Genomic DNA, 26145 nt, shown 5'->3' with positions numbered 1-26145 from the left:
ACATTCGAACAAGAAAGGAATCTCCTCCTTAAACTGTAGAAAAGTAAATGAAAATATAGTAACTCTCCCACCAGCATGTAATTGTTTTTCCTTTATTGTTTTTGCCAGAAAGCAATTCATGCTGCATGTCTACCCTCCTTTGCAGAGAATTAATAGAGAGGTTTCCTTGGTCCTTAGGTTTCCACAAGAGAATCTTCTAAGAGTGAAGTTCCCACTTTAAATCTTAGTTAGTGTTCATGGTCTACATAATTCTACTTGGGCCCCAAGAAAAACTTGAAAATCATGGCAATTGTAGGATAATCCGTCGCTGAGGTAACCAAAAACTTTCTATTTCCCACAATCTTGTTTTGTCTGCATGAACACTGTGTGTATATTAGTACAGGAATGAAGGCTATAAATGAGTGGGGCCTTGATTGCCACCAGCACCTTACAAATTGCAGAAGACTTCACGTTAGAAAATATGTCAGAGGTCAAATGTACTCTTTCAATAGGATCCAGAGTGGTAAGACCCAACCTGATTTTGTAATCAATAACTTGACAAACGCTGCAGTTAACTTACAGCAACTTGTTTCTTGGGCATAGCAGCAAATGAGAGATAGATCTGTGTGTTTAAAAGAAATGAACTTGTTCTCCATATAAATACAGATCATTAGCTTTTTTCCTAAGGGTCTCCTCTAAGCCAGGACTAGGCTGGCACTGGAAAGACCAGGGAGACATGGGCCCTGCCTTTGTTGAGCTGATATTCCCATGGGATGGCTGGCAAAAAAACATACGAAATAACAATTAAAAATACCATATATTTCATGAAGGAAAGTAACATAAATCTGACAGAAAAAAGGACAAGGACTCATTTACTGTACATAGGATGTTCAGGAGAACTTTTCTGTGTATGTGGCATTTAATCTGATGTCTGACAGGTAGAGCAGGAACTAACTTTGTGAAATGTGTTCCCCACAGAGGGAGCAACCTGTCCAAAGGCCCTGAGGTGAGATTATGCCCCTACACAACTGCCACAGGCTTTTACAAGGTCTTTTATTCTTAACAGAATCATCTGATGACTCCTTTGTAATATTATAATTGCAAGTATTATATTGTTGCTTTCATGGAGAAATTTGAGGTTTTTCCATTGAAATATTGTTATACAGTGAAACCTCCCATTTGGGAGTATTCATTCATTCCTTTCAGTTTGTGAAAATCACCCCATATACCTGTGATTGGGGATGTAGTCAAAGTTGACACATTTTACTACGTTTGGATAAAGTTGCTCATCGGTCCCCTACCACACCTGAATCATCACAGAGATTTTTCAGGGGTTGTAGAGAGAAAGATCTGTCAAACAGGAATATAGTGTTTATTTTCTCTAGTCTCAGCAAAGAACAGGCCTGGAAGTTTTCAGTGTAGCAGTATGTCACACAAACCTTTGCTCTCCTACTCTGTTCTGCTAATCTGAAGGCACAAAATTTCCACTTTGTAGTGTTCGTTGAATGATTACATGAGGGAAGGAAGGAAGAAATGAAAGAGAGAGAAACAAAGAGAAGGAAAAATTAAAACCTATGTGATATTTTAAGTACTTGTTGTTTGGAAAGTATGTAGTGAAAGAACAGCCAGTGTAGGGCAGGCTGTAGAAGAAGCAAAGACCAATGAAATGGAGGAAAAGCTCCATATGATCCTTTAAATAAGAATGAAATCATGGTACTAGCCAAACTCAAAGAATCTCACATAGAGGGAAGAACAAAGGCATTCTTGGAGCTTGAAAGGATCTTAGAGACCAATGAAATTCTCAGAAGTCTCAATCTCTAGGAAATAGCTACTGTGTCATATGGCTGAACAATAAAGGCAGGCACAAGCAAGGGAGTTAGTGGTCTAGAGATTATTGATTCCTATTTTCACTTGTCTTTTAAAAAGACTGTATTTTATTTATTTTTTGACTTGTGGCTACCAGCTGCCCATTATGAAAAGCTTTAAAAAAAAAAAATCAATGTCTTCTGGCCTTGATTGGAGCCTAGAGACTGTGTCTTAATGATAGCATTTCCCAGAAGTAGAAGCATAATAAAGATGCAGTTTCTTAAATGGTACTGGCCTCAAATGTACTCTCCAGTACTCGGCATCACTAGGAAGTGTGTTCCACGAGAGCACATCCTCATCCAATGAGCATGACCTTGCACCACCTGTTTGTCTGACTTGTTTCTGAAGAATTGAGTATAAATCACCAAAAAGATGGGCCGTTTTCACCTTTGTGCACAACTGGACCTAGCACTTATCTTCGATCAGGTTTTGAGTCTTGGATCACCATGCCATTTGTAGCTTACTTGAACTTTCTCAGATTGTTGCAATGTTCCTACAGGGTTCAGTACTCAGAATAACTAAGGTAGATGCTAAAAGTGACACCCAGGTTTGCCTAACACACATTCTTGCCTCACCAGATTCATGACCAATTGAGAAACTGTGCCAAATTTCCTAGCCATGGGCTTATATTCAACTTGGGACAAGGACACAGACTCAGACAGCTGCACCCACATCACTGCAGGGCCTGCATCTTTCCCATAGAGCTCATCGTGGGATGCCGTGGATAAAATCATGTTTGGCTTTGCTTCAGTGCCTTCGACCCCTTTCAGGCAATCAAAAATATTTATTGACCCCTAACTAACTGTTGGAAGGCACAGTGGGATTCAACTCTCATTACTTCCACCTCTAATTGGGGGATTAAGATACTCCGACATTTAAGCAGGGGAAAGCACAGTGAAGGTGCTCAGTAAGAGTAAAAGAAGACCATGACATGAAACGACAGGCAGTCCATCAGCATAGGCCAGAGGATCGACATGAGCTGTGGCTCTGTGGTGGGACTTGGGGAGGAAGGAGACAGGCCTCCATGTCAGAGGAGCCCCAGCAGGTATTCCATGGACAAGAGGTCCATCTGGGGAGGTTTTACAGAATGCTAAAAATGCCTGGACAGGTGGAAAAGAGGAGTCAGGGCTGCCACGAGAAGGAAAAGAAGTTTATAGGAACAAAGCTGGCTTGGTCACAGAAAAAAGTTAGCATAGGAGGAGAAAAAGAGAAAAGGTAGAAAAGTTAGATTTCATCAGGTTTTTAAACAGCCTTGTGTGGCAGGCCAAGGAGTTTTGGAAGCATCTTCGGCTCAGGATAGGGGGGTATATTTAGCCATCACACCTGATTCTTACAGCTGGAGAAGGATATTAGAATTCCTCTGTATCACATAACTCCTCACTTCCCACTTCCACCCCCTGCTTGGAAGTCTAAGTCTGATAGAAATGAAGTGTAGACACATGCTAATACTTTACCAGTTCCTCATTCTCTCAGATGCAGGATTCCCACTGTTCCTGTGGGGGTGTGGTGACTCACGCCCAAGTACAACCACTTGCGTAGAACTCCCTTGAGTAATAGCCAGAACGGGGCACCGCTGGGGCAGCAAAGCCAGTGTCTCCCAGACGGTGGCCAGGCCACACTGGGCTCTCACCCCTTTACCTAGGATGAGGGGGCTCCACACTGGCATATCCTGAATTGCACAGATGCTTTCACCATGGCTGCAATCCACTTGCTACCTTGGTTTTGCTATCTCTCTGCCTCTTTCTCTTTCTTCTTGTTGGAAGGGCAGTCCTGGGTAAAGTTTCAATCCTATTACTGCAAATATTGGGCTGAGAGAGGTTTGACAAATGGACGGATGGACGGATGGATGGATAGATAGGTAGATAGGTAATTTTTCTGAAGAAGTCCACCTAACCAGAAGGAAACCATTGAGAGCTTACAGCTGGCATTTCCTAAGATTCTTTGCAGATAGAATTCTTTACAGCTCTTAAAGGAGGTAAATTTCACACCACTGTCTTGAATTCCAAGCTGGAACACAGCACATTAACTGTGAGATTCTGCTTATTCATATAATAACGTAAAAAGACTGTTTCAAGGAAGTTTGTGTTTTAGCACTAAATGCATTTCCTCACAGTGAACTAGAAGCTGAGCATTTCCTGGCTGAACAAGAGCTTTGAGCAGTAACACCACCTGCATGTGGCTTTGGGGGGGGGGGGCGTTGCGGGGATTGGTGGGGGCGGGGCAGGGAACCACCACAATTTGAAAGCAACTGAAATCCTCTTCCTGTGCTTCTTCCTCTGAATTGAAGTTTGAAGACTGCGGGCACTTCTGGTGAACTCCACGGAATGCTTCGGTTTCTGCTGTGTTCACACTCATCTCCTCATTACTGAGCAGCTGCGGACCAAACAGGGCAGTCTTCTGCGCAAATCTCAGCAATGCAGGGACTTGAGCCTGCCACTCTGTCCATTGAAATAGGAGAAATAGGCCGTATCAGAGGCCAAGAGTCAGAGAATATTCCTCTAATTTTTCTGTGAAACCTTTCTTGACAGGATGTGGCATGTGGCTAGGCAACTATCACACTCCTTATCTTGTTCATTCTTCATTTACATTTCTATCAGATTTTACTAAAAGGTTTATTATGGTTAGTTTCATGAGAAGAAATGCAATGGTCTGATATTCCACTATTAGGAAGTATTTAATGAGAACTCTGGTTTGGAGCTAAGTGCTAGAGAGAAGAAAGACAAAAGAGGCTTTTTTGGCCAGTGGCGCTCTGGAAACAAAATCATAAAACATGAGCCAATTAGAGAATAAATACTACCAAAATGAGAGATACTTACAACAGCTGCAGTACACATTTTGAAAAGGAAATGATCGTGTGCACTGGCGTGTTTATCTTAAACATGGGATTGGACTAATGAGGGGTACTTAATTTCCGAGTAGTAGGAGGAACAGGAACAAAACCATGGGAGAATGTTCCAGTGGCAAATGTGAGAAACTAATAGGAACTAATGTGGGAAAAGCAAACTGCTCTAGATGGATTCGTCTGGAGAGGATACGCAGAATATTGTGCAAGGGAAAACAAGGTTAGCTGGAAGACAAGCTAGATGGTCGTAGCAGAAATTCAACCAGGAGGTAATTTGGGCCTGAACTAAGATCAAAGCACTGCACAGGGAAAGAAAGATGATCCAAGAGGAATTTCACTGCAAGAGTCCAAAGATCATATGTTTCTAGTAAAAAAAAGAACATTGGAGACCATATAGTTTAATGAATGATAAGATGTTTTCCTCTGGAATCAGTGCTTTCAGCAAAGGTTTTTGTCTTTAGAACTGTTTTTGACTTTACAAATGTATTCCTATAAAGTCTTCTCTTACTACCTTTTTCTTTCTTTCTTTCTTTCTTTCTTTCTTTCTTTCTTTCTTTCTTTCTTTCTTTCTTTATTTTTGGATAGATGGAGTGGATTAGGTCAATCATCAATCTGTTTAAGATTAGACTAGCTTGTGGGGTTCAGCTCCTCTGGAACTGAACTTGAGCAGTTCAGACAGTGATGCCTTCCTTTAGAACAAATATCTTTTAATAATTTATGAAGGCCAGTTGCATCAGTTGTGGGAGTGATGATTTCACCAACTCAGACTCTGGAAAGAAGTCCTCACTGCTGCTGAATTCCATTCAGTCCTACTAGTAGAAAACCAGAAGTTAGGGTCATTAGGCAGGCTGGGTCAAAGCGAATAGTGAGTTCATTCTTCCAGTAAAATAGCCTCCTTGCCACTAGTTAAAAAGTGTATTAAGACTTTTCTGCTCCAGGGAAGGATACATACATACACACACATGCACACACACACACACACGTAAGAGAAAGAACAATGAACTCAAAATCAAATGAGCTGATTTCAGTCTCAGCCCTGCCCCTGCCACACTCATTCATATACACTAAATGTGTGACCTTGATAAGCCACTTAATTTCTTCTTATTTCTGATACTTATCTTGTTTCATTTCATCAGCATCCTAACAGTTGTTACAGCTGGTGAGACAGCTGGTAAGTGTTTCTCTAAGATAGACAAGGAGACAGAAACTCAAAGAGTTGTCCAAAGTCAGGCACTTGTAAGTGAATGCCAGGACTGATTTCCAAGCCTAAGCTCCTGTGCTACCTCATGCCAATGGTGCAGATGGCCAGGTAGAGCTTATGTTCATGGGTGACCATCTCTGCAGCTGGCAGTGGTTTGGCCTGATTAGTTATATGGATAAAAAATGGTAGAGTCTGGATGTATCAGTTATGGCAGTACAAATACCTGACACTTCCACAGCTATTTAGAACAGACACCGCCCCCAGCATCTTGAGGTTGCCTTGCCAACACCTTGATTTTGGACCTCTGGCCTCTATGAGACAATAAATTTCTGTTGTGCTAAGCCAACCAGTCTGCTGTACTACAGCAGCCCTAGGAAACCGATACGGTGAATAATGGTACAAAGAATGCAACAAGATAGTACAGACCAGAGCATGGAATAAAGAAAATGGAAGCTCTTTCTCTGAACATCAACACTGATTGAGATCATTCAGAAAGTGAATCTTCCATTGAATCAAACACTTTGAGACAATAAAGAAATTGTTGTCCTTATATCCCCTAATTTGCATCATAGATTAACAGACATTCATGTTTGGAAGGAATAAGGTCACCTAGGTCAGCCATCCTTTGGCTAATTACGAATCTTCAGCCATGTACCAGCAAAGTGGTTTTTTAGCTTCTGCTTAGATACATCTGCTAACTCCTGAGGCAAACCACTCTATCTTTAGCAGCTCTAATGATTAGAATGTGATTTCTTATATTAAGCTGAACTATACCTATCTACAGCTTTCAACCATTTATTATCATTTAGTTTTTTAAAACAGGAAAGAACAAATTTAATTCTTTTTATGTGTCAGTCCTTGCAACGTTTGACAGCTATCATGTGCTCCCTAAGTCATTTGTTCCCTTAACTAGCCCATAAGTTCTTTCAACTATTGCACATATGACATAGTTCTTAGTGTTTTAACCTTTATGTTCAGCCTCATGAAATGTGTTCTAGTTTATCATATAGAAAGGAACATCCAAACCCTGGTTATAATCAAAATTGTGCAGATTAGAATTAAATATACTATTATTCTAGATGCTGTTTTGTTTTGATTTAGAGAAGGGGGCAGGGCAGAGGGAGAGGGAGAAGGAGAATCTTAGGCAGGCTCCATGGCCAGTACAAACCTGACTCAGGGCTCCATCTCACAATCCTGAGATAATGACCTGAGCCAAAATCAGAAATCTGATGCTTAACTGACTGAGCTACCTAGGTGCTTCCTACTTGCTGTATTAAATAAATGCAACCTAAGATTACATGTACTGGGGTCAGATCATCACTGTGTTCAGTAATATTGTGCTGAAATCAACTAAAATTCCTTAATCACTTTTCCCACTATATAAGCTACATAATGATAAGCTTTGGCTTGATCATTAAGTACCATAGTGGCTTGGCAGAAAATAGGAGTTGACATGTCATTGAATGAATGAATTAATTATAGATAGATATACTAATACTAAACCGTGCATTCCCCCTAAACTTGCCCAGTTTTTTTTTTTTTTAATTCAAAGGAGGGAAACTTATTGTACTTTTTTTCGTTAAATTCAGGCAGAGAATAAATACCTTCTAGCCAGTCAAGAATCCTATTATTCGTCACATATCATGCAGACAGCAAAGATCTTCCTTTTGTTTAAAAATTGTTTCTTCTGCAACACTCAAATAGCACTGAGAAAAATAGCCATTTAAATACTTGGTTTTTATCTGTCCTTTAGCTAAGACTTGCTTTATATTCCAGACAAGTATTTAAACCCTCTGCTCTCTCCACCTATAAAATGGTGCTAATATAATATGAAGTGTATGTGTATGAATTTAGTACATTATGTATGCATATGTGTATGCATATTTATAAATGACTACATATTAGGATGACACTCATAAAAAAGGCTGTGTTGAGCCCTTTGTTAGTAGTTATAATTATAATGTGGTGACTTATGAGATCAGTTTTGTGCCTAGATGTATATAACAAGCCAAAACTCTAACTTTTATGTAAAGGAGGAAAGAGTGTGAGCTGCATTCTATTTCCATTTTGCCAATGAATTATTCAATTTCTTAAAATAATTGAGTCGATCCCTTGTGCTAGGTTTTCTATATATTAAATGAAGAAAATTCTTCTCCTTGACCTCCTTGATATTAAAGAGCTGATGGGATATATTCGTAAAGCACTATATGAAATAGAGGAAAATTAACTTTGACAGCATCTCAATAAAGACATGAATCCTGGGTAGCCCTGGTGGCTCAGCGGTTTAGTGCCACCTTTAGCCCAGGGTGTGGTCCTGGGGACCTGGGATCGAGTCCCACGTCAGGCTCCCTGCATGGAGCCTGCTTATCCTCTGCCTGTGTCTCTGCTTCTCTCTCTCTATCTCTCTCTCTTTCTCTCTCTCATGGATAAATTTAAAAAATCTTAAAAAAAAAAGACATGAATCCTCTATATAAAAGTCAATGTTTCAGATTCTTTTTTAAATAAGTAGTTTTTCACAAGAAATGTTGTGAATAGCATGAATTTTCTACTTGACATGCTTTGGCTGTCTTACTTGCCTTATTATCAAATTAATTTAATTATAGTCCACTTAATGAGGAAATATTTTGTGTTTTTTTAAAATGAAACATAAATAAATCTTCAGTTTTCCATATAAATGGCAATCAGAAATTCTAAAACAAAACATAAAAACAGATGTCCCAAAGGTGGCATTATTTTAGTGGCATGAAATGAAACCACATTAATCAACTAAGAGTATAGCCCATACATGGTAATGAACACTAACTTAAGGGGTTTCCATTTTGTCTTTGTCAGAAGAGCTAGTTAACTTTACTGGGGAAAGATGCCAGCATGATATATATTTTTTTAATCTAAAGGAGAATTCAAAATTTGTGTTGGGATATGATGTTCTCTATAAATCACTCAAAGGACATAGAGATGAAGAGTGACTCATATATAGCTCTTTGGTAGCCCAGTACTACAACATATTGCTTCAGTGGTTGCCTGTTTTGGAATAGTGTGGGACTGCCTAGCCCAAACTATTTAACATTGTGCTCATGACCATATGTTATTCTTAGGTAAATCCAATTTAAATATTCTATTATTTTGTGTAAGTATATTCTTAATTTATGAACCAGAACACAGATCAGACATATATTTCACTTGATATATTGAATATTTTTTCCATATTATTCATTATGCGTAAAAATAACCTCATAGTATTTCATGACATGACTCAGATAAACCCCTTTACTTTCCTGTTGTCATACATTTGTTTCAGTGGATGCCCTATTAGAAGCAATGCAATGATGGACAAGGACAAAATTCTATTAGAGAAAATAGAAAATTATAGAGACTGAGACCAGTCTTGTCAGATCTTGGGAAGTAGAAAAGGATAAAAAGCTTGAGTGATACTGGGGGAAGCCTGAGAGGTATGATAATGAAAACAAAGTGGGCACCAGGAATGGAGGGAAGAGGTGAAGGTTATAATTTACCGGCCAATATAGCCTTTCCCAAATCATCCTTCTACTTGTTGGGAAGGTGCCCTTGGCTTTAGCAGAACTCTGAGGACCTATCAACAAGACTTCACTTGACCTGAGGAGAAAATATATTTTAACTACATATCTGTGGTTGACATGTGCTCTGTTTATATTAGAAATATCTGGCTAACCACTTTTTGAAAATAGTAGCTAGAAATTCCCAGAGGACGTTTAGAAATATTTTATTCTATTTCTTGAGTATATATTCAAGATACAATAAAAATAAATGAATCTGAACCTGAAACAATAGAAGACAAATACTTAAAAATCTGGCTGCTACTTCTACCTCTGCCCTAAAAACAAAACAAATGTGTTCTCTCGAGGAAAAAAAAAATGATTGCTAAATCTGGTGACCCATTTCTAGTCTTTATTTTTGCTGACCTGCCTTTTTCATTTATCACTATCCTTGATGGTTCCTCTTCATGATCATGACCTGTACTCTTAGTTTCTAGTTTACTTCTCTCACTGCTCTTTCTCTGACCCATTTTTCATCTTTATAGTCAGGGTTACTCAGGATACTATCTCCTCATATCTTCTTTTGCTGTCATTTAGCAAAGTTACCAATTTAAACTATATTCCCAATGCAGATAACCCCCAAATTTGTGTCCAACCTTCACCTATTTCCAGATCATCAAGAAAGGAACTCAAGTTAAAAAAAAAAAAATTAGGGATCCCTGGGTGGCGCAGCGGTTTGGCGCCTGCCTTTGGCCTAGGGCGCGATCCTGGAGACCCAGGATCGATTCCCACGTCGGGCTCCCGGTGCATGGAGCCTGCTTCTCTCTTCCTGTGTCTCTGCCTCTCTTTCTCTCTCTGTGACTATCATAAATAAATAAAAATTAAAAAAAAAATTAGACACCTAGAAAATTGCTATAAAACAAAGATAAAGAGAAAAAAGTATTAAAAGTAGCTGGAAGTGGGGAAGTTACATTCAGGAAAAACAGAGTAAGAACAAGGACTGAATTTTCTACAACAATGGAAGTCAGAAAATAATGGAATGATATCTTTGAAATGTTGAAAATAAAAACCTGCCAACTTAAAATTCTGTATCCAAGGTAGGTAATATTTTTACCTCCCTCTTAGGGCTTGTATGAGAATTACATGGATTAATGTGATAAGTCACTTAGAACAGTGTCTGTCCCAAAATAAACTCTAAAATGTTTGTGACATAAAGTAAAAACTCCGTGGGTAATTGGGATTGCAAATTGCTGCAATCTTTCTTGGGAAAAAATTGCTAGGAAAAAAATGGGATGTCAAACAGTCTAACCTAGGTGGTATTTATTTTCTTCTCCATACTTTTCTCCAATCATGAATTACTAATATTATGAAACAGGACAATGCTGATGGAAGGTTTGCTTCATGAGAACAGGGCCTTTGTGTAGTTCACTGCATCCTTCAGCACATAGAACAGTACCTATTCAATAAATCAGCTCACACCATGGATATGAGAAAATCCTTTCTTGATCATAATTTGCAATATTATGTTGCAACTGAGTAGAAAGAAAAAAAAGATGAACCATAAAGTCTAGACCAATTTAAATCCTTAAAAACGATTTGCATAATAGAAGTAATTCTGCAAATGCTTATATCTAAAGATAGTGCATATACCATGTCTTTCATTTTCAAAAGACTTCAGAGAGGAAGGCAAATGCATCATTTGGTACCCTTTTCTCTAATAGCCTTAGTGTTTTTTATAATTTAGACACAGAAACTTTTTTTTTTCTTCTGGGGGACATGAAGAATTGCATGAAAAAAAGAAGTATTCTAGCCAGATTTAGAAACCTAAAAAGTCTGAAATGTTTAGGACCAAATCTTTTATTATGGTGCTTACTCATTACAAATCAAGAGTGTTAGGGCTAGCGGGGTACTTAGGAATCACCATCCCTATACATTACACAGGAGGAAACTGAGCTCAGTGAGGTTACAGTGCTAATTAGAAACAGAGCAGGGCTAGAACCTAGGCTTTTAGTTGACGTTCAAGGTGAATTCTTAATGGACTCTGGCCTTGGCAGTTTTCCCTTAAACATCTCACTCGCTTTCTCCATGCAGACCCTTTCTCTATTAGCTCGTTATTGCTAATGGATGTCAGATACAGAGTTAGATCAAGAGCAGTACCAAACCTTTTCCTGGGAATACAGTGGAAAGTTGAGACTCGTCTCATGAAGTGAAAGAAATAGGAATCCTATGGATATATTTTTTTGAGTATTAGGGAAAGATTTCTAATTTACAATAATTTTAAAGGGAGGTAGAGTTTAGTCTCATAAATGAGTTGCTATATTTCTTTATTCATCTAATAGATGGTTTTGGTAAAAGTATGGAAAAATCTAAAATTTAAACTTAAAATCAGACTTTTACTGTATGTAAGTACTTCCTTCCGGAAAATGGTAATTTACTTACTAAAAAAGTAAAAAATAATTTATGGTGACTACTCTAAGTATGCATTTTTTTTCTCTGCTCATCAATATTTCCTCTCACTTTTTTTTTTTTCCCCTCTCACTTCTTTCGGATCTTCTAATTAAGATTACTGGAGACTAATATATTTTGAAAATCAAATGACTCTTTTCACATAAAAAAATACAAACATCTTAACTACTTTTGAATTCTTCCATCTCTTCAAAATATATTCCAGTTGACCCCAAATTTAATAATTTTAAATACCCCATCTATTAAATTTATTTTTTGTCTTTCCAAAGTATCCAATTATTTCTGACACTTTATTTCTTGACAAATGGTCTAACTCGCAGCCAGTTTTCTCCTCTATTTAATCTGCAGTCATGCATAATGCTATGTGCCTAAAAATGTTATATCCTAGGACCACCAGAGTTAGAAAATGAGTTTGTTGGGGGTTAATGTGAGTAATGGTCTTTTACTTTAAATGAGAAAAATATCTATAGATGATGCCTGGGAACTAATTTAAGTTATCTATGCATGCTTTTATGATCTGCCTCTCTTTTCCTTCATCACAATATGTCAGAAGGAAGTCTCCAAGCATCACAAACTCTTCCACTGTATTTGAACTTTTTCCTCATTGAGTATATGTAGAGAATTAATCATATCTCAATGATAGTGATATTTCCTTATTTCCATTGTTAAAGAGAAATTATCCTGATGCTTGTTGAAAATGACAAGGAAGATTTTATTCAAGACTATTGCTGTAGGAGCCAAGACTATATCAGCTGGGGAGGGAGATTGAACTCAACGCTGAAGAACAAATAGGGGTGAGTGGGGGTTTCTAACTGGTAGACAGCATGAGGAAGAGGATGGCAAATTAATCAGGAACTTGCTTAGATGTTAAGGTGGGGGTGAGCTAGAAATCAAACTCAGTTAGAAATGAAAGGTGGAGGAAGAAGAGCTTGAGTGGATCAAGAGTAGGGAGGATTCTCAATAAACTGGCCTGGGAGAGTCTTCTACTGAAACTGGGTTCAGTAGGTCAAGTTCAAGACCTGGGTGAGAAGAGGGCTTACAGGAGCCCGATTAAAGTTTGGTTAAGGGGATCCCTGGGTGGCTCAGCGGTTTGGCGCCTGCCTTTGGCCCAGGGCCTGATCCTGGAGTTCTGGGATTGTGTCCTGCGTCAGGCTCCCAGCATGGAGCCTGCTTCTCCCTCCTCCTGTGTCTCTGCCTCTCTCTCTCTATGTCTATCATAAAATAAATAAATCTTTAAAAAAAAATTTTTTTTTAAGTTTGGTTAAGTAGGAATTTTTTGTTACTGTAACATTTCTGGGTTTGGATTTACCCACTAATAAGGACTAATTTAGAATGCCAGAGGTACCGTACTAATTCTTTTGTAGCTCTGGAAAATAAGCTCCATTATTATTAATACTGCTAATATAAATGAGTGACACCAACTGTCCTTATCAGAACAAAATCTTTTAGTAGGTCTGTACACACACTGACAGTTTGTTGCAAATGAAATCTAGGAAATCTGATCAACCTTAGAGGATAATGAGAATGTTTGTAATATTTCCATTGTTCTGACTATTTGCCAGGCTCTGTCCTGAATCATTTTTATAAATTAATTTTTTTAATTCTTGCTATAATCTTCTCAGGGAGGTACTATTATTAACATTATCCCAGGATTACAGACAGGGAAACTAAACCACATAGCAGTTACAAAACCCAACCAAAGTTACTTAATTGAAATACATGAGGGTTGTGATTGGAATCTAAGCAATATGACCTTGAGATGGTGGTCTTAACCACTTCTATAAAACCCCTTTCTCCTCATATCCCCAAGCAAACACATAGAACTGGGAGATAGGTAAAGGGGAAATCTATAGCTTTTGTTACATTCTTCATATTCAGTACTTTTTGCCTCCACCACCTACTATAGTTCTTAATACATAACAAGTCATCAGTAATTCTTATTGTGGGATAAATGAATGATCGAATGAGTTATAAGATGATGTTCAGTTTCTGATTGTTATGGAGATAACTGAGTTGGGTTTCTCAAACTCTGGCTTGCAAGGGCTGCAATAGCAACATTTTACGACAGAAGGCATTATCTGCATTTCATAACAGGTGATTGCAGGTGTCCGTGTCCGTGGAAGCCCAGCCCACAAAACCTTCCAGTGTCAGCTTGGGGTGAGCTGGACCTCAGGCACATGGATATAATAGTGCAATGAGCCTTTCTTCCAGAGGTACTAAAGCTCCCTTGAATGAAAGGCTGCTGGTCATGAGATGCTTTGGGAGCCCGTTCCATTGCTTTTTAGACCTAGTTTAAATTTTTCTGCCACATTTCCTGCTCAGTTCTTATTCATACCTCCTTCTGATCCTAGGGAAACTGGAAGTGGGAGAAACACGACGAGAAGGTAAGAGAAAAACAAGCAATGAATGAAGTCCCAGATGTTGCTAAAGCTAATAGGAGGAGTGACAAGCTAAATGAGTCTTGGGGCGAGAGACCTCATTTTCACTTTTGCTTGGTTTCGACCATAGCTCACCAGAACTCACTTATCCTAAGAAATCAATGACTAATTTCCTGTGAAGTAGAATCAATGAATCTGCAATGTTGTACATTGGTTAAAAATGATTGCTTGGTTTACTTTGGGCTGTGAAGTATAAGCCAAATGATTGTTGCGAGCTATTGAGATGTTTGAATAAGGAAAAAAATGTTTTCTACTGTAACACCATGACATGAAATGCTGGACTTTCTCTGGGACCAGGGGAAGGGGTCATGGGGGTGGGGAAGGGGTGGAGATGGTTGTCAGCCGTCTCTGAAACTCAGTTCTGCCCTGAGTATGTGTATTACCAACTGCCACTTTGGAACATCTGGTGCAGATTTAAAGGCTAAGGGTTTTCATGTGGGATTCAAACATAGGTTATAGTAGAAAGAACTCGAGAGCTCCAGGGAAGAATATGATATTTCAATTGTATTTGATCACTTTATTAAAATTGCCTAGAAAAATCGATTAAAAAACAGAACTTAATTTTCATACTCAGAGCAGAGGTTATTCATTCTAGCTCACATCTAACAATAGATGTGTGCATGTGTGCGTGTGTGTGTGCGCTTAAATAATCAACCCCAAAGTGCAGAAGGCTGCCTTTTCCATTCTGGTTGGGTATGGAGGAATTGGAATAGGGCCTTCATTCCATGAATACTTCACCTCCTGTTTTGTTTCATGGCCTTTCCATGGAACATATTCAAACCATACATGTGCCAAACTAATAAGAATTAGACTGAAACAGTGTTTTTAAAAGTCATTAATAGAATTTTGAAATTGCAAAGTGGAATTAATGCCATTGAATGAAAGCTGTGTGGTTTATATAAATTAAGAGAAGGGTCACCAAGTGAGTACTTGATGGCTTCATGTTCTTTTTTTGAGCAAAGGGATATAAAAATAATGTAAATTACCAAGTAATTAGTTAACTTTGTAAATGAAAAACTCTGGGGCAAGTTACCTTCTTTGAGCCTTGGCTCTCTCATTTGTAATAATCATGCCTGCCTCATAGAATTATATTAGGGTTAAATGGGATACTGCATATAAGGCCCTTAGCAGAAGGCTCGGTATGAGCAGTCTTAGCTACTGATGTTTTTGCTATTATTGTGGATCAAAGTTTATGGTTATAGGATAGCTCTAGAAACATTATGCTCTAAATGATTAGCATATATTTTTCCCAGTGGGAAAATTGAATGGAGGGGCTCTTGGAATGCTCTAGAATAATAATTTCAGTGGCAGGGTGGGTTGTATCTCAAGGAAGGATCAGAACTTATGTAGGTCTCTGGCCTTTCCAGCTACTCAATAAGACCATGGGACAAATGCTGATGTGGAAATTTGAAAATAAGCAACAAATGAGGGCAGTGATCTTCTCCCTGGAGTAGAGCTGCCAGTTTTGCCCAACAGTTGTCAATTAGTACACCTTTGAGCACCTCAAGGCCTTACCTTGTTTCAAATCCAAAAATGATTGCAGCCTGACTGATTTCCAAACTAAATAACATGTGGAGGTGACGGTGCATGCTCTCTACCCTAAAAAATACGTAGCCAACGTTACCTTATTGGCTTCATGTAGAAGGAAACAGACTCTGGAAACAGAGTTCTCACATTCAAAATCCCACTCTTCCTCTTTCAACTATCAGACTTGTGCAAGTTACTTAAGCTTCGGGGCTGAGAGTTGTCATTGATTACCTCATGGACTTACAGTAATGATCCTATGAGAAAATAGTTATATGTCAACATGAGATATTTGTCTGCAACATAGTGCTGCATAAATATTAGTGATCATTTTATTTATTTTGTTGGATGATATTTGCGCTGAGAAGTGTTAAAAGATAAACTGAGGCATATTAAATATGTTAAGGGTTGATCTGAGTGAAAATCAATTAGAATTGGGTGGTGCTAAGCCAGAAGCAAAGCAAAGATATTATTTGATTAGCTATAGCTTATATGGTTGCATCATTTATGAAAGCCAAGTTGGTTATTTGTGTTTGGTTGTCCTTAGGTTTCAATTTCTTAATGTTGAGGCATTACAGGCTAGGTTTGGTTTGCTCATGTAAGGTAGGAAGGCATTAAAGCTGCTTCTGTCTAATGGCCTCCTTGTTTATTTTAACAGAAGTTAGATATCATTCTGGTTTTATTACTTAGCTTCCTCCATGAGTTAGGTTGACTCAGAGTAAAGAAATTGAGAGAAAGGAAAATTAGAGGTCTTGTTCCCCAAACCCATCAACAAGCCTCTATACTTGCTTCCTCTATTAACTTAATAGTATGGGATCTGAAAATTGCCTTAAGATTTAAATTATTACTCATTTCACTTCTAACGGAAGGTTCACAAAATACTGGGACAAGGTCTTTGTCACTAAAGTAACTGTAAGGAGTTAATTAGCAAAAGTTCATATGTAAATTCTGTTCTGGAAAAGCTTAAACTCTAAGTCCCTTTTCCAAACTGTTTTGGAAACACAAATCTATTTGGGATGGTAAGTTTCTTTTAAAATGAGATTCTAATCCATCCCAAATCATTTTGATGTAGTATTGTAGAGTAGGCCTATATCTTCTTCCCCTCTTCTCAGAGAGTTTGAATCTATATCTAATTTTCACACTGTTTTTCGTTCCACCTTGAAATCATTTTAGTTCTAGTCTCACCCTGATTTGGAGATAGTGTGTGGAGCCTCTGAATCCCACGAAACAGATATTTTGAGTAATGATGTAGGAGACTACTAAATTCTTTTAGAGCCAAATGGTACCATCTTTTGGGAAGATGGTGGAGATATCCTGGTAGAGCATCATCCAAAAGCATGATGAGGTGGTATATTAGAAAGAACATAGAACATAATTAATATCTTTATCTTACTTAGGCCTTTAAAAACTATGATTCGAAGATAAAATTCAAAGCAAATGTCCCTTTCCTTCTTTATTTTTTTTAAAGATTTTATTTATTTATTCCTAGAAATGCAGGGATAGAGAGAGAGAGGCAGAGACACAAGCAGGCTCCATGCAGAGAGCCTGACGTGGGACTCGATCCAGGGTCTCCAGATCACGCCCTGGACTGCAGGCGGCGCTAAACCGCTGCTCCACCGGGGCTGGCCCCTTTCCTTCTTTAAAAGGAGGTAATTTCTTCTATCCTGGTGAAGAAGGAGAGATCCCTTAGAGTATAGAATTGTCCTGATTCCTGCAGGGCACCCTCTGTGCTGTAATTGTTATATTTCTGACTTCTGGTGTTTGTCAACAGATTTGGCTCCTTGGTTGCTAAGAGCTAGAGAAATATTTTGTTCAAGGCATTTTGATTGACAGTATTTAAAAGAACTTAGAAAATTTTGAGAAGGGAATTTAAATTAAAGAAAATAGAAACATCATAATGAAGCTATTGGAAATTAAACAATGTTAATACAATCAGATATGGTTTATCCATTATCCCTGATACAGTAGTTTCATATTATCTGTTTAATTCCTGACAATTAATGCAAATTTCCCCCCTTTCATCTTTCGTAGGGTTAAAAAACAATGAATGGGCAGTCTTAAATTATGCATAAGAAGTAGGTTCCTTTTCTTTCACAATTTGCTTCTCTACTGAGCAGGTAATTGTGTATTTACAGAATTTGACCCAAGACTTTCCACCTCATCCTTTTTGCCATTTTGCCTTTTATATGGGGGATATTATAACTGTCTCTAATCAGTTTTGTCTGGGCAGATTACCTTATTAAGCAATCAATTTTTCAAGAATGCTATGAAATAAGAAACTTCAGTGTCAGCCCAGGAAACATCTAAAAAAGCAGCATTCTCTTGACTGCAGGAAAATTTTTTTTTTCCTAAGAATCTTTACGTTGCATTTTACTTTCCAGGGCAATTAACACCTGCCCCATTCTAGACTTAACACCAGAGCAGAATAATGGCCACAGACTGTGTATATTGCCTGGGTACTCTGGTAAAGTCAATCTAATTGACTTCCATTTTGTTTTCTTTTAAAGAGTGGGTTTTTTAAGTCATATAACCTTTACCAACCTATCTACCTTTTCCTTGGCAAAATATTCTAATAGTCCTACCTTTGATATAGATCTGTTTTGTTTCCAAAAGAAACAAAAAAAATCACCAGGTTTTGTACTGTAAAATATTAGAGTTATATCTCTGTTTTCTCTTCTGAAAAATGGTACCTCCTCATAGAGTTACATTTACTTTAAAGTTTTAACTCTTAAGCAAGTTATTATTTTTAAGTATCATACTACCAAAAACACTTCATTTGAGAAACTTGCCATAAAATTGATTATTTCAGGGGTGACTCATTCCAATTTTTTTTTCATCATATTCTCATAGAAAAATCTGAATCTTCCCTGAAGTGTGGATATCTGGACTGGCATCTGCAGCCACTTAGAGTAAAACTCATAAAAGAGTGTCTTTGTTTTAGGCAGAAGAAAAACAGAGACCATTTACAGAAACTCAGCAATGTTCTGTCTGTAGCTACTCAGTCTTGACATTCTTTGCACTGGTTGTTTTTAAAAGCATATCCACACGTGATCGAGTGTATTTCTAAAGCCCATCTTCCCCGCTGAGTATGGCATGCGCGGTTTACCTGTTGTGTGATAATTCATATATTTGGAGTGTAGTCCGTTTTTAATTCTTCTAATGACAGAGAAACAAAATAAGATAAAATCTGAGGGTCCTGCAAGATCTCCGCTATTTTTTAATAGGTCCCTATGAGAAACTCAAGTGTGGGGCTTGGAAATCTGATATTTTTTTAAAAAAAGATTTTGTTTGAGGGCACCTGGGTGGCTCAGTGGTTAAGTGTCTGCCTTCGGCTTTGGTCATGATCCCACTGTCCTGGGATCAAGTCCCACATCAGGCTCCCTAGGGAGAGCCTGCTTCTCTCTGCTTCTCATTTGGAGAATAGACAGTGGAGCAAAGGGCAGTGAGGGCAATGAGGGCAGCGAGAATCATTTAGAGGTTGTTGCAATAATGATTTGGTCCAATTTGACACGAGCAATGATGGTGAGAAGTAGTCAGATCCTGGATATGCCTTACAGGTAGAGCTCAGGGGGTTGGTGAGAGGTGGAGGTAGGACATGAGAAGAAGAGAGTCAGATGGCCTCAGTATCTCTACAATGAGCAGCAAAAAAAACCACAGGGTTTTATTTACTAAGATGAGGAAGGTTACCAGTGGAGCAAGCTGGAGGAGCTGTTTCAGGAGCTTGTTTTGAGCATTTTAAGTTAGAGATGCCTCTTAGACGTGTGACAAGCTTGGCGTGTCTGGTTAACAGTGTCTGAGCAAAGCAAGCACAGGAGAACATGTTGTCCAATGTGCTGGAGAGACAGGCTGGGGTTAAACCACATCAAACCTTGGAAATCAGCTGGGAGATTTCAGCCTTATCCTAGGAGCAAAGGGAAGACATAAGGCATTAAGGGGTATTTCAGACTATTGGATTTTCATTTTGAAATGAGAACTGGCTGCAGTATTGCAAAGAGTTTGGAGTTGGGAATTGATGTGGATGAGAATGAATGCAGAAAACTTATTAGTAAACACAACAGTCTAGACAAGATGTGGTGGCTTAAGTCAGGTGGTCGAGGTAGGCAATTAGATGAATTCAGGAAGTGACTGTCAGGAGGTGATGGGCAGATATGGAGCCGAGAGGGAAGGAAGTGCCAAAGGTGATTGTGGGCTTATAGGCTTGTATGAAAGAATGGACAGTGATTTCATTCAAGAATACAAGAAAAATTTGAATGAGAACTAGTTTTTTAGGGAAAAGATCATAAGATGAAGGTGCCTTTATAATATACAAGTGGAAATGTCAGGTAAGCATTTGCATACCATGGTCTGAAGCTCAGGAGTAAGGTCTAGACAGAAGAGAGTAATTTAAGAGAGGTAATTCCAAAGCTTAAAGGAAAGATAGTTTTGGGGTACCTGGGTGGCTCAGTCAGTTAAGTGTCTGCCTTCAGCGCAAGTCATGATCCAAGGGTCCAGGACTTGAGCCCCACATGGGCTCCCTGCTCAGCGGGAAGTCTGCTTCTCCCTCTCCCTCTACCTGCTGCTCTCCCTGCTTGCATTCGCTCACTCGCGCGTTCTCTCTTTCTCTTTCTCTCTCTCTCTACTTGCCAAACAAATACAATCTCTTTTTTTAAAGAAGGAAGGAAAAAAAATAAAAAATAAATAAAAGAAGGAAGGATAAGCAAGAGCCTTGGGGTTGATCTAACTGTTTGCAGTTTAGGCTAAGATTTCTTTAAAGACTGTCTCTTACTTTCTCCTTGAACAGTAGAGCAAAGGACTCAGCCTGTGCATGTCCTCAAGCTTCCAGCACTCTCGACATCTACACTGACCATGAAGCAGCTTCAGGCTGGTCCCATCCTTTCCACCTTGGCTAATACCAAATTGTAGACGTCTCTAGTCATCTGTCCTCTCCCACATTCTGGTATCTACACTCCTTTGTGCTTTCTTCCCTTCTCTTGTTTTTTTTTTTCTTCTTACTACAGTCTTCCCTCCTACTCTTTCCAGCATGTTCATGGAAGCTGTCTTCATCTTTTACTTTCTTGCTGTAACTGAAATTTGAATATCCCATTAGGAACAATCTCAATAGTTTATTTTCTTTCCTAAGATCAGGAGGGTGTTCAGCATCCTCTTACAGCGTAAGCATTGTATCTTCAGACATCTTTTTGTAGGCCATGCCATCCGATTATTGTTCCACCCAGTATCTCTGCCATCTGTCAACATCATGGTTATTTCTCCATACTTTATCATAGCTTTGGCATCAGAGTCCCCGTGTCCCTCTTCACTCCAGATTCTAGTACATCAATGTGGATGACCCAAAAAATATACTCATCCCCCGCAATGTTCTTTGACCTATTCATTTCCAATGTTCTTTGGGTTAACTCCTCATTGACAGCTATTCCCATGGCCACATCATGGACCTTGTCACTCACAGCTGCTTCAACTCTGGAATCCTGAATTCTAGCATCTCTTTTGAGATCTTGAAAATAACCTGTCTTTGAAAAGTTGAAGCCTTCAGTGTTCTCATCACTACACTACTTCTTTGACCTCCATGAATTCTCTACTCCTTTAAACACCACCCCCCTCCATTTTCTCCCAATCTGTCAGTCCTATTCTCTACCTTGGTTTTATTTTCACTCCTAAGTGGCCTAGACTCTACAATTTTTAATCATTTTCCTAAACTATTTTCTTAAATCATCCACTCCATTTTCTACCACCTTCCATACTTCACCTCCAGAATCCAAATCCTGGAAAGACTCCAGTGTCCAGCCTCACGGCACCAATTCATGCACCACCAAGCACAGCTGCAGAAAATTGCACGTGTGCAGACTGATGTCACTGTCTCCAATTTAGGCGAGACCCTCAATCTTGCTCAGCAATACTTCTGCCTGCCCTTGTCATCTTCTTCTTACAGTGCTCACAATGGCTCCTTCGCTCCTTCCCTGTCCTCCTCAAGCCCTCTACCCCATAATTTCCCATGCTGTTTTCAGCACTTGACTTCCTTTCCCATTTCCAAAGAAAATAGAAGCCTTAAGATAGGAACTCTGTCAATTTCTCCTCAAATGGATAAATTGCACAATTCATCATCTTCCTTCTTTTCCTCCTCACCTGCCACGTACCTGCATGAACTTAACGATATTTATACCAAATTAATATATGTCTCTCCTCCTTTCAAGTTAATTTGTGAAGTCTATTTGGATTGCATTTGCATTTCTCTTCTCTTTTGGGGGCTTCTCTCTATCAATGTTTTATAGTATTTGGGCAGTAGGAAAGATATTCATAAAGAAGCTGGGTAAGATTAATAGACTAGAATGAAAATAAAAATCTTGAGTCAGGACGACAGAATAAACAGTAGTTGGAATTTTTTTAAGTGCAAGTTCAAAAATCTCATCATATTTTCACTGTGGTGCATGCTGGGAATGCAACATTAGCAGCTTTGTGTGTGGTGGAAACGCCCCTTTGCGCACCTCTCCGTATTTTTCCATAAGTCATTCACCTGCAAATAGAAAATTACTGAGCCACTCCTATAATAAGTCTTGAAGTAAAAAAAAAAAAAAAAAAAGTCTTGAAGTATGTGGTCAAATAAGAGGCACACTGTGGAGTCCAGGTGTGATAAGTCTGTAACCAATATACATTTATTAGTGATTGGTTTTCTCTTAGAATAAACCTAGAAGCCATACCAGAACCTGTCACCACACATTACATTTCCTGCTTCACCGTGGCCCACATACCAGTCAGTTCCATTGGCATTATTGGGCATCTACAATGCACAAAGCATTGTTTATATGAGGTGCTACACCCAGCTCTGAGAAAAAAAAATGTGATAGGTGATGGGAGCAAATGAGACGAGAGTTATATTTTTATCAAGAAATAAAGCGCTGCTAGTCAATATCATGTTCCTTTTCCAATAATTCTAGTGAATTCTAGGTTGAGTTAAAAAACAGGAAATCTTCTTTTGTGGACTCAATCAGACTATTGAGAGACATGGCTGGTAGAGCAGATGTGCTTTTTATTAAAGCCTTAAATGTTCAGAAAGAATTTCCCTTAACCTTTTGAAGTACTGAATTACACCCTGAACCAAAGAGAGGGAACCAGGACACAGCTAAGAAAAAAAAGGAATGCTGGATGCTTTGGTAACTTGGTGCCTTAGTTCATGGTTTGGAGAACAACAAATCAAAAATGCCCACGCTTTTGAAATAGGAGAAATGGAATCACAGAATATCAACCATGTTAAACTGCTGATACGTTGTCATCCTTTAACTAGTTTAGTTAAAGCTCATTAGGTTGATCATGATCAGAATATATTTCTAACCCTTACTAATTACTAGCCCAATCTAAAATATAAAGACACTTTTTTTTCCTGTCTTGTTTTAATACGTTTATGTAATAAGTTAAAGGACTTCTGTGCTCGTGAACAGTACCAGCAATTCCTTTCCACTTGAAAATACCTAAAGAGTTCTAAACCCAAACTGAAATGTATCATTAAATCCACCTTGAGCTAAGTGTAAAAATGGTTAGAATAGGGCCTCACATAATAGTTTAGATCAGTGGTTCTCAAAGTGAGATTAGGTGGGATGTCTGGGTGGCTCTGTTGGTTAGGCATCTGACTCTTGATCTCAGCTCAGGTCATGATCTCAGGGTTGTGAGTTCAAGCCCCACATTGGACTTCACACTAATCATGGAGCCTTACTTAAAAAAAAAAAAAAAAAAAAAGAATTTAAAAAAGCGGGGTCCGCAGATCTGTGTAGTATCCAAGATACTTTCAGGAATCCACAGGATCAAAGCTACTTTCATAAAAATGTTAAGATGTTATCTGCCCTTTTTACTCTGTTGATGTTTTCACTAAAGGTACAAAAGTGATGAGGGGTAAAACAGTACGATTCAAGGCAGTGACCCCCACCTGTACTAATAGTCATTGCATTCTTGATCATCAGGTTCTCCACGCTTAAAAAAATCACCAGTTTCATTTCAGAATATCCTTGAACTCAGCAGTTAAAATAATTGTATTTCAATTCTTGCTTACATATCTTTATTTATTTTTAAATTTATTTATTTATTTATTCATGAGAGACACAGAGAGGGAGAAGGAGGTAGAGACATAGGCAGAGGGAGAAGCAGGCTCCATGCAGGGAGCCTAACGTGGGACTCGATCCTGAGACTCCAGGATCACACCTCAGGCCAAAGGGAGGTACTCAACCGCTGAGCCACACAGGCGTCCCTACATATCTTTAATATTTCATGTGATGACATGAAAAGTATGTATAAAGAACTTCTGCCTACCAAAGAAGGCTGGCTGTCTCAAAGAAAAGCACCTGTGTGATTGGGTTGAGAACTGTACTAGCTGATTTTTTTCACAAAATATCATTTTATCTGTAAGAAAGACTCCTGGACAAACTATGGTTTTTCAGATTTGGGTCTTTGGCAGACATGTCCTCAAAATAAACTAAGTGGACTGGTCACTTATGTAAATAACTGACAATATTTTTGACAATGACAGACTTTGAGCTTTCAAGTAAAGATTAGAGTTTTGGAAGACGTGTCAGTCGCCATGAGCTTGACAGCTTCCCAAGACTTACAGACTTCGCTAATGAGATCGGTGATGATATTAACAAATATGATTTTTTATATATAACTTCATTACATAATGAAGTTTGTCAACATTTTGGAACATCTGCAGAACTCAGTGAATCATTAATTTCCAAGCAACCAATGAATGATATTATAAAATTATGCATGTAAGTAAATGATCCATCTAAATAGTGAGCTAGACCAATGGGTCTTAAAGTAACAGTCTGGAATGCTCATAGAGTTTTAAATTCCACATCGTACTACTAAACTTTAAGAAACTACAGTTTGCCAAATTTGGGGTATGATATAAAGAAAATCCACAATTATTTGGAAAGAATTTTAAAGTACTCTTCCCTTTTCCAACTATATATCTGTGTAAGGCCAGATTTTCTTTATAGATTCGACCAAAACAATAGCAACAGATGGATACAGAGAGAGATATGAAAATCTAGTTGCTAAGGCATATATTAAAGAGGTTTGCAAAAATGTAAAACAGTGCCAATCCTCTCAATGTATACTTTCTCATTATGGAAAATGGAATCACTTTTCAAAAAATACATTATTTCTGTTAGCATTTACTAGGTTGTTACCATTGTTTTAAATGATAAGTAAATATTTTTTGATGTTTCATATTCATATATGCTAAATATTGGTGGATATAACCACTTACAAGGTCTTTGGCATACTCAGTCACATTTAGGAGTATAAAGAGATCCTGAGACAAAAAAAAGTTTGATAAAGCTGGTTTAGCTGGTCATCGTGAGTGAAGAAGGACTGTTTGACTCACGCTGAACTGCAGGCACAGAGAAGACAGTATGTTTTGTGACATTTAATCCCAAGAGAAATATAAGTGGTTTTGTCATTTATTGATTAAAATATGCTTCGCAGACATCAGCCAAGGAATTTTTTTAAAATTTTTATTTATTTATGATAGTCACACAGAGAGAGGAGAGAGGCTGAGACACAGGCAGAGGGAGAAGCAGGCTCCATGCACCCGGAGCCCGACGTGGGATTCGATCCTGGATCTCCAGGATCGTGCCCTGGGCCAAAGGCAGGCGCCAAACCGCTGCGCCACCCAGGGATCCCCCAGCCAAGGAATTTTTAAAGAGATCCAGCATTTTAACAATCCGAATTCTTTGACCGAAAGCAACAGAAACAGGCAAGGGCAACTGGATTAGTCTTCCATTGTGTAACAAATTACCCACAATTTACCGACTTAAAACAACACATAATTATTATCTCACAATTTCCATGCAGTTTTAGAATTCAAGGAAGCTTGTCTCTTCAAAGCAAAAAGACAGTCACTCTTATAAAGGGATCACTGATCAGAAAGTCCACCAGGGATGATCTCTCTTTTCAGTGGATTAGCACCGTAATTACATCTATAAAATCTTTTCACCTTTGCCATATGAAGTAACATAATCGTGAGAGTGAAAAGAGAGTGAAAGCCCATCATCTTTGCTGAATCTATTGATTAGAAGCAGATTACAAATCCTGCCCATTCCCAAGGGGAGAGGATTATACGGTATGCAGGAGGTGGTCATAGAGGTGGGGGGGTGCCGTCTTAGAATTCTGCTTACCATAGAAATATAAACAAATAAGAGTGTTATTGGAAGTGAATGAAGTAGCCACATAATCAAAGTAGTGGCTGAAAAACCAGCCTTAGAAAGGGCAAGAAGCCCTTTTGCATTTCCTAAGAGCTATCAGAGACTTGCCCTTGGTATCAAGAAGACAAGC

General features: G+C 38.5%; 1 protein-coding gene across 8 annotated transcripts in view; it reads left to right on the top strand.

Moving 5' to 3' along the window:
* FAR2 (fatty acyl-CoA reductase 2) overlaps window positions 1-26145 on the top strand; it is a 132040-nt gene that overhangs the window by 39683 nt on the left and 66212 nt on the right. For 3 of the 8 annotated variants that reach the window (XM_072798475.1, XM_072798479.1, XM_072798478.1), the window contains exon 2: window positions 14218-14250. The exons of 2 other annotated variants lie outside the window; for them this stretch is intronic. The gene's annotated coding sequence lies outside the window, so the exon portion shown is untranslated. Of the gene's footprint in view, window positions 1-12537; window positions 12661-14217; window positions 14251-26145 lie in introns of all 8 variants that reach the window. 3 more of the 8 variants (XM_072798474.1, XM_072798477.1, XM_072798482.1) reach the window with 2 other exon arrangements.

Source organism: Canis lupus, chromosome 25, assembly GCF_048164855.1.
Source record: "Canis lupus baileyi chromosome 25, mCanLup2.hap1, whole genome shotgun sequence".
In the NCBI taxonomy this organism is placed as follows: Eukaryota; Metazoa; Chordata; class Mammalia; order Carnivora; family Canidae; genus Canis; species Canis lupus.
The sequence above is the reverse complement of the archived record's forward strand: the minus strand, read 5'-3'. Positions and strand labels throughout refer to the sequence as shown.